Source organism: Odocoileus virginianus, chromosome 3 (assembly GCF_023699985.2).
Source record: "Odocoileus virginianus isolate 20LAN1187 ecotype Illinois chromosome 3, Ovbor_1.2, whole genome shotgun sequence".
Taxonomy (NCBI): domain Eukaryota; kingdom Metazoa; phylum Chordata; class Mammalia; order Artiodactyla; family Cervidae; genus Odocoileus; species Odocoileus virginianus.
This window is the reverse complement of record NC_069676.1, coordinates 87,425,148-87,434,056: the sequence shown is the minus strand read 5'-3', so window position 1 is coordinate 87,434,056 and position 8,909 is coordinate 87,425,148.

Genomic DNA, 8,909 nt, shown 5'->3' with positions numbered 1-8,909 from the left:
CCTCTATAGTGAAAAAAAAAGTCTTTAAATAAATGTAAGATAGTCTCATTTTTGAAATATGGGTGGCAGAAAAGGATAATAGTGGTGGTTATTTCATGATTACTTATTAGGAGGTATAATAATATAAAATAAAAGACTCCAGGAGGTACCCCCTTTCAAAAATTGAATACTTTCCTTCCTTCCTTCCTTCCTTGTATAGTGTGACTGAGTGGGAGTCTCTTGAATTGTTCGTCTTCCTTTTATCTAATATTCTATTAATCTCCAAAAAGATCAGTTTGAGTCTGGGAAAGGGTTTTTAATCAACACTTCACAGAGCTTAAAGCTACCCTACCTAAAGCGTCAGCTTTGTTAGGCGGTTTTAGATTTGAAGCACTGCAACTGTCATGCACTGTACTAAAGTAAAGAATGTACACCAAGTGGAAGATGTTGAAAAGAGGAAAATAGCACAAAGTCGATTAACAGAGATTCAAGAACAGAATAGCCATCAAAGCATTCCAGCATTTATCTCAAAATCTATGTAGGGTTAAAAAAAAAAAAAAAGGCAACAATGATAGTTTTAAACCTCACACTTAGAAGGGATGAATGTTGATTTAATTGATTCATTTGGATCGATGTTTTTAAAGTTTCACACCACTGATCTTTCATGTAGTGATGTCTTTAGCAGTCAGTGGTCTGACATGAGCCTCCTCAGATTTCATCAGTGGAACTCTCCGTGACATCTGAAATTATGCAACAGCCTGCGCAATGGTAACTTTGGAATTGGGAGACCTTGATGCCAAAGAGCATGGTTACATTCAAGAACTCTTGTTAATTCTTAGCACAGAGGTTTTAGAGGAGTGGTAATTATAAATGAACCTTAAAGGTTAAAGTCACCAAATATTATGTAGTGGGCTTTAATTGCTAGATAGGAGAAAATCGTCCTGAAAGTTTGACCATTAAGTGGATATCATGCAGTGACCAGCCTTTTCCTTTTGAATGGAAAAAAGCTTGAAAATGGAAATTTGACTTAATCCATGAGGCCTTCCAGACAATTTTTCCCAGTCCTTTGCCTTGAGATTTGTTTTTTTAAAAAAACCTTTCACTATATTCTTTGTATTGTTGAGTTCTATTTGAAACAGACATGAAACATGTTTCTAGAGCGAAATCTAGAGAGGCCCTGCATTTTTCTTTCCAGATCATTCCACTTTTTCTTCCTTGGCTAATGTACCGGGTAATATGGGAGACTGTCATAGGTAAAATAATGTTGAACTGTACTTTGTAGCCAGCCTGCAGTACCAATACAAAGAATCTGAAATGAAAAGACAACCAACACCCCCACGAATGATATGTCTCTTTTTAAAGTTTACAATTTGAATAATGAACTTGGATAGAAACTTGGCAGGAAAACAAACCATGGCACCATCACATCACCAACCATTTTCACTTTTCTGTCCAATTTCAGAGTGCATGTGTTTGTGAGTATTTCACTAGATCAGTGACAGCTCTTTATTTGCATAATTATATGCTCTGGTCTGAAGAGAAAACTAACCCCCAAATTTCATGGGTCACCAAACTGCAACAATCAATGTTTTATCACGTATGCTAAGCAAAATCTAAGAAGCTATATGAAGTTTCTTGGGGAGTTTTTACTCCTCAGAAAATTAAAGAGTTTTCCTCTCCTGAATAGATTCAAAATCTTTCCAAGTTCTTTGTAACTGAATTCTGTTTGAAGGCAAAACTAGAGATTAACATGTAGATCTGGATCTTAAACTGACTAGCATTACTTCAAAGTGGCTTGAGAAGATCAGCATTTTTGGAACGCTAAACTTTTAAATTCTAAGTATTGCCCTTCATGCTATCAGGTAAAAAATTATTGGTCAAATTATGATGAGCCAAATTGAACTCAAAATTAACCACAATTGAATATAAAGTTCATTTCCTTTTTTGGAATACTCAGGGTTTTTTTTAAAGACCTAACAGAAAAATATGTATATATGCATATGTGTCTGTGTGTATGTGTACACACATACATGTACATGTCCACCCAGGGGTATATATGGCCATTCCGCCAGGATGGACAACATACACTGTATATGTATGTCTTTTCGGTGCAAGTAACCTAGTAGGTATTCCATATATGTTGGTCATGAGGATTGTTTGTAAATTTACTTTCTCTTAAATTTTTCATGTTGAAATTCTGCAAGACATTGTAATAAATATTTTTGAATGCCTCAAGTTCATTTGCATCTGTAAATTATCTGTATGTAATATGTGTAAGTCTTTAAGGTTGGCTTTATTTCATTAAAGAAGAGTTGATATAAACTGTTGATGTCTTTAGTTTATAGGCAATCAGCCAGACTCGAAATAAAATGCAACACAGAGACACATGCAGAGAGTGACTGTTATGGAGTTATTCAAAATCCTGGAAAATATACTTTTACCTAGGCTCTTAAGGAGTATACTAGGTGCATGATTTAATTCTACTGCAAAAGGACTAGGTCTATATTTCACTTAAAAGCATATAATACAATGCCTTTTTTTAAAGTGATCTGTTAGTAATAATAAATTAACAATTTCTTTATCATCTAATTTACTTTCATCAAGAAAAACATTAGGAAAAAAGAAACACTGAGCTAAAAATTTTAAGAATTTCGTGGTTTTGAAGTATTTTATTCTCTGTCTTGGAGAGGGAGAAGTCTTTAGGTCAGGCATCTGAAATTTCCCTAAGTGTCCCATTATTTAAAGCAAAAAAGAAACCAGTCTCTCCCAAGTTCTTAATTAAAGTTGAATTACAAGTGGAAAACTCTTCTTTTTTAGTGCAAAAACTTAAACATCTGCTTATCAGGAGCACACCACATCTCACCTTGTTACTGTCTTTCCAAAAGGTTCACCTGGTTATTATACTCTCTCTGCACCACCCTTCATCTACCTCCCCAGAAACTGCTGTTTGTCTTGGATTCCTCTGGCTGAAAATTCCTCAAAACTGAATCTGTAAAAACAGAGTTTAGCTTTTTTGTCAGAATGAGCTGGTAAGCAAATGAGTTAACATTGCTGTCTGACTAAGCAGTAAAGACTGAAAAATAAAGAGTAGAACCCTTCCCAATTACCATTTAAAGATTTATAGGTTAGGGACCTATGTGCCTCTGAGATCAATTTGCATTTTATTTTTAATGTATAAACTTAAAAATAATAGACAATATGTATACCTAATTACTTTTTTTTCCTCCATGTGACCTTTGTGGGACCTCACGATGAGTTTCAGATAGGGGTCTCAGTTTTCTCTTCTGCCTATAGGACACAGAAAAACCTGTTAACTTCACACAATTCCACACATGGAGCAATTGCCCCTATAGCTGAAAGAGCTAGCTTTCTCTACCATTTTCATTTCTTTTTGCTCAAGTACTACCTAATCCCACTGTGCCTGAAAAAGGTACCTCTGATTCAGTTCATTTTCATGTACCTCCAAATCGTTTCCCAAAGAGTTGTTTTCTTCTGTTTTAACTATAATTACATGGCTTTTCCCCAATAAATGTTTAACTTCTTTGGGTACTGATAATCAGGATTTATCAACTGAAGAAATATTGATGGTTTGTTGTGGTGGTTTTGGTTTGGAGATTTTGTGGAGGGGGGCGTTGCTTTTGCTTTTTTTTTTTTTTGCTTTGCCTCAGTAAATTACTTAATATCATCCCCTGGAATAGCCAGCTCTAAAAATAACCCTAGCACAGAGTGTCACAATTTGGCTTTCATACAGTTTCAAAAGAAAACCATTAAAATTGCATTGATCTCACAAATATTGATCTAGTGCTTGATATCAAATATCAAATGAGATGCTGTCAGTTGCTGCTGATCATTGTGTCAGCTGTTTGAATTCTTGTCCCTTCATTGTCACATGGATTCAAGTTGCTAAGGCTAAGATTTTTCATGTTAACACAATTAGCCATGTTTTTCATATTTCTGGTTTGACCAAACATAGTTAATATTCTACCTGAAATTTCATCACATAGTTTCACACACACACACCTACACACACACACACTTTTTGTAAAAGACATGTATTTTACACAAGTGTAAAACCTATATATATATTTTCTCTCTTTTCTTAAAAGAAGTGTGCTTTGCTTCCTAGATGAGCAATGTTTCTATTTAGTTCTTTATTCTAATTTTGAGATACCTGCTATTTGTATATTGCTTTCTTTCTGGGCACCTGTCTTTTAAGAAATCAAATTTGTTTTAAGAAAATGCAGTTATAGTAATACCATTCTGAAGCTTAAAGTGAAATCAGCCATTTTAGATGCACTCATACACACACCACAATAGATAAACCACTTCTTTTATTCTTGCTAACAACAACAACAAACTGCAGTATTTGGCTAGCATGAAGTTTAGAGAATTATTTAAATATATGATATTTTTAAAAATAATTTCTCAGTAAGCTCATATTATCTAATGGGCTAAGTCATGCTGTGGTATTAGTATATGGCATCAAACCTGGAAATAGCTAAGTGCCTTTGGATATGTTTAAAGTCTCAAATCACCCTTTCTTCTTGCCTCCTTCCTCTTCACTTTGTATGTCAGTAATTGATAATTACATTACTTCGAAAAATTGGAACACTTTAAGCAGGAAACCGTCCTGTAATGACCAGTTACCGCTGCTGACTCAGCTGTGCAGACAGAGAAATAGGGTAGAACTCTCGTAGAGAGCTGTTTAAATTATACATCATTATGCATATTTTCCACATTCTTGGGAAGAAGAAAAAAAAAATCTCAGCGGCTCAACTTTTCGATTTCTCGGTCTCCTTTTTTTTTTAAAAAAAAAAAAAAAAAAAAAAAACACCTGAGCTCGGTTTGGGTGCCGCAAAATGAAGCGAAAGGAAGCCGCGTTCTTCCCAGCACCATGGACAGCACCCAGCGCGCCCCTTTCCCGCTCCCCTCCGCCAGAACCCCGAAGTTCCAGCCCTCGCCTGATTCCTCTCTCCGACCACCCCCTCACCATAGGAAACTGGCTCAAAATCTTACGGTCTGAGCCCAAAGCGACAATGGGTTTAAAAAGTCTACAGTTTGTGGGTGGAGAGGCTTGCTTGCTCCGTGCCCGGTGTTAACTAGAGTGCCCCCGAGTTGACACACCATTTGCCTGCTCCCCGAATTTGCATCCACTTTATCATGAAAGCAGCGCCGCTCTCAGTCGCTTGGGTAGAAGTCTTAGCCGCAACTTTGCCCAACTTTTCACCACCACCTCCGCGCTGGCCAGAGCTGGACCGGCTCACCGCTTTTAGAGCTGTCTGCTCTGAGTTGCATCCTCCCTGGGTTGGTGATCTCAGGCACGAGAGACCTGTGGCCCGAGAACTGTACGTCCAGACCCACTGGGCCCTCGGTCGCACGGCTCTGTCCGGGGCTGGAGCCGTCTCCCCGGGGTGCGCCCAGGTGCTGGCTCACTACCTCCCGGTAGCAGGTGGCTCTGCGCGCGCTAAAGAGCTTGCCAGAAACTTAGCTGACAGCACTGAAGAGGGGGCGCGACTGGCTTAGGACCCACCACTACCACTTTTCCTACTTTCAGACCTCAAGTCCAAGATCCAAACTTGCGCAGGTCTCCCTGTGTGGATCTCCGTTTTACCGTAGGGTTAAGCAAAGTACAATAAAGATCACTTTCCGCTGGTGTCTTTTCATTGCGTCATCTCCCTAGCAACATATAAGTCAGCACGCTTAAGACTAGTTTTTAAAGATTTCCAACTGCACCTTCCTTTACTGAAACTTGCCTCACTTTTTGGACTTTGAATGAAACCTCTTCCTTGCCTCCGGAACCCTGTTCTAATCATCTACTCTCTTGAATCGACTTTGAGGAGGAAAGTATTCCATTCTGAGTAGGCAAGACGGCCAAAACCAAATTTCTATTAAAATATCGATTGTACAAAAATCGTTTCAAATCAGCTCGATCCAAACTTGATCAGAAAGGGCCAGGAAAGTGAAAAGGGGAAAGAATTTTGGTATCTTATGGTAGGGGGTTTCTTTCCTCTAAAACAGCCTCAATAAACTGATTACAAAACTGCCCTTGTATAGTAGTGAATTACAGTACGTTTCAGGATAAAATGATCCTCTATTCGCCACAGTATTACAATGAAAATTTCCTGTGAATTCCTCAGTTTAGCGGTGGTAATTCAGCTTCAAAACTCTATTGTTCGATCTTTAAGAGATCATACAAATATGAAATATTTCATAGGTTAACAATTTAGTCTGTTTTCTCACACAGCGCTGCTTGCACAAAATGTTTGCCCCCTTTATGGTATGCAAAGTCACTGCTGAGTTATCGCCAAAGATAATTTTTTTTTTCTCATAGTTTGGTCAATTTTGTGGTCTCAAGAGTCGTTTTGTCCAAACTCTAAGACAAATCCATGCTACAAGAGAAACTCAGCCACGCTGGGAGCTATCTTAAACTAGCGGCATGACCCTGTGAAAACTAGGCAAAGGCTGCGTGGCAGCTGAAGTGTGCAGGATAGCAAAGGGGACCTGTTGAATAATCGTGACTCAGAGATTCGAATATTCTTGACCAGGATCCACCTCCCAGTGGTGAAATACCACTGAAATATCATGATAATGTTTGAATGTCTTTGGTTGGTGTATTTTCCCAGAGCTTATTCTATGAATTGAGCTGCCATCTTTGGGTAAATTCATTCTTACCTACTGAGGTTCAAGTTTCGGTAACAGGAAAGGGAGTCAGGTGTGAAGGACATGGGGCTTTCCTCTGTGGCTTCGGGGGACTTGTGGTGATTTGGGGGAAGTACAGAGCAGTTACTGAACTCCTGGGTGCCTAACATTTGTTCCCTCAGTCTGGGTTTTTGGGAACCTCTTTCCTTGACTGGAGATTTTTCCTTATGACCTGGGGACAGAGTGGCTAAGATTCCTAGCTTATTAATCAGGAATTTCTTACTTTAAAAAAAAAAGTGTATTCTTGACACAGTTTCAGAATGACTTTTCTGGGTTAGTCTAAGTAAATCAGAAACTCCCAGACCTGGGTGGATATTTCAGGACCACCTTTGCCAGAGAAAAACGTGGTGAAAAGAAGTACGAGAAAACTCCTTTTAAGGAGACAAATCACAATCAAGACACCGAAAGATAATGATTAGGGCCCCCGAAAGGAGGTTCTCCGCTGATGTTTGCTCACCACCTGTATGTGTTCGATGCAACTTTAAACCATTTTACAGCATAGATGGCCACCCCATACACCTTATTCCAAACTTTTTCTTTAATTCCAATCCCACTCTTCTAGAGGGTTGCTTCTGTCCTATTTATTTGTTCTCCTTCAAAGTCATTTAAAATAAGCTTCCTGTCTCTTGTGCATTTGTCAATGTCAAATATACACTATTTAGTTAAAGAGAAGTGTGTATTTCACATGTTATAAAAGAACATATTTCTTTGTTTGGTTTCTTGGAAATCAGTAATCTCTTAAACACTTTCCAAGACCCCCTGGGGAGGAGAGCCATGTAAACAATAAGTACCAAACTTCAACATGACAATATTAGCTAAAATCTGCTGGATGATCCTTCAAATTCAGGCAGGTAATAGGGAGTGACTTTCTATCCCGAGATAAGAAGGGACCCAAGGTGTCTGATGCCAGGATCCATCTTCTGCAACTTGCCTAAGGAGCTGACCATCTTGGAGAATCTGGAGGTAATTCTAAACTAGCTTACAAGACATCTTAATAGCCAGACTGGTCATCAAATGACTGAGCTGGGAGATGGTTGTATGACCACAGGGAGGTTGCAAAATACACTTACCCCATTAAAAAAAAAAAGCATGATTTCAGTCTCTCCTGACATAATTAAAGCTTTGGGTAACACTCTCTTGTCTCATGCTGTGAAAAAAAATCACCTGCATCTCTGATGAATAAAACTTTAAAGAAAGTTTCAAATACATCTAACAGTTTAATTTCTGCTTTTTAAAGTTGGTGTGTGTGTGAAGAAATAGAAAAGGCATTAAAGTAACTGAGTTACACATTAGCTATCTAGCAGCTTAACATTAGAGAATATACCTAGTTTTCAACTTACCCAACTTTTAAAACTATATGTGTTCCTGGAAAGTAATACCTGATTGGATTAAATTTGCCAGAGATTATAAACTAAGCTCTCAAGAAGGTAATAAAATATATTAACTCTCTTGAGTAAGTGGTTGGGAGGGATTTATAAGCATTTGAGGATCCGGTGATCCACTGGAAGCACAGTTTACTCAATTTTGAATTTTCCTGATCAACTTTCAACCCTGAGAAAATGAGAGCCATTTGCCTAACTTAATCTGGAACGTATGTTTGCATCAGTAGCAGGTTTTTTGGTTTGTGGTTGGGGCTGATCAAGTTGTAAATTTTCCGCTTTAGGTTTTCAGCGCCAGCTAGTTTCAGCCTAACACCTAGAGAGAGGCTTTGCGGGGGTTCTCCACCAAATCGGCCATGGTTTGACAAAAGGTTTCCAAACCACCCAGCTCTGAGTGTTACCGATTTTCCTGAAGATGGGACATTTCTATACGAATTAGTTCTCTGAATCCAAAAGACAAGTAACAAGTTACATTCTCTTTTGTCAAAATGTTCATAAAATATCTACATGGAAGGTTTTACCTCCCCCATTTGCCTTCCTCACCTGCAACCTTTTCTTTAAGGGACACACAACGGTTTGGGAGCAATGAGTGCTGTGAAAGTGACATCTTCATTCGACAAAACAATATACAGGTCCTTTTGGCTCATCTTAATTTTTTTCCCATCAGAAACAGAACTGTGGGTATTCTGTTTCTTTGTGCTTCCACACAAAGGAGTTTTTTAAAGTGTTTTGAATATCTGAGAAGACTCACCCCGTGATTAAAATAAATATACACTAGAATCCACAAATCACCCTTCACAAGCTTTATGGTAGCTTTTATTACTAATATTGGAACACATTTCTTTATGGACC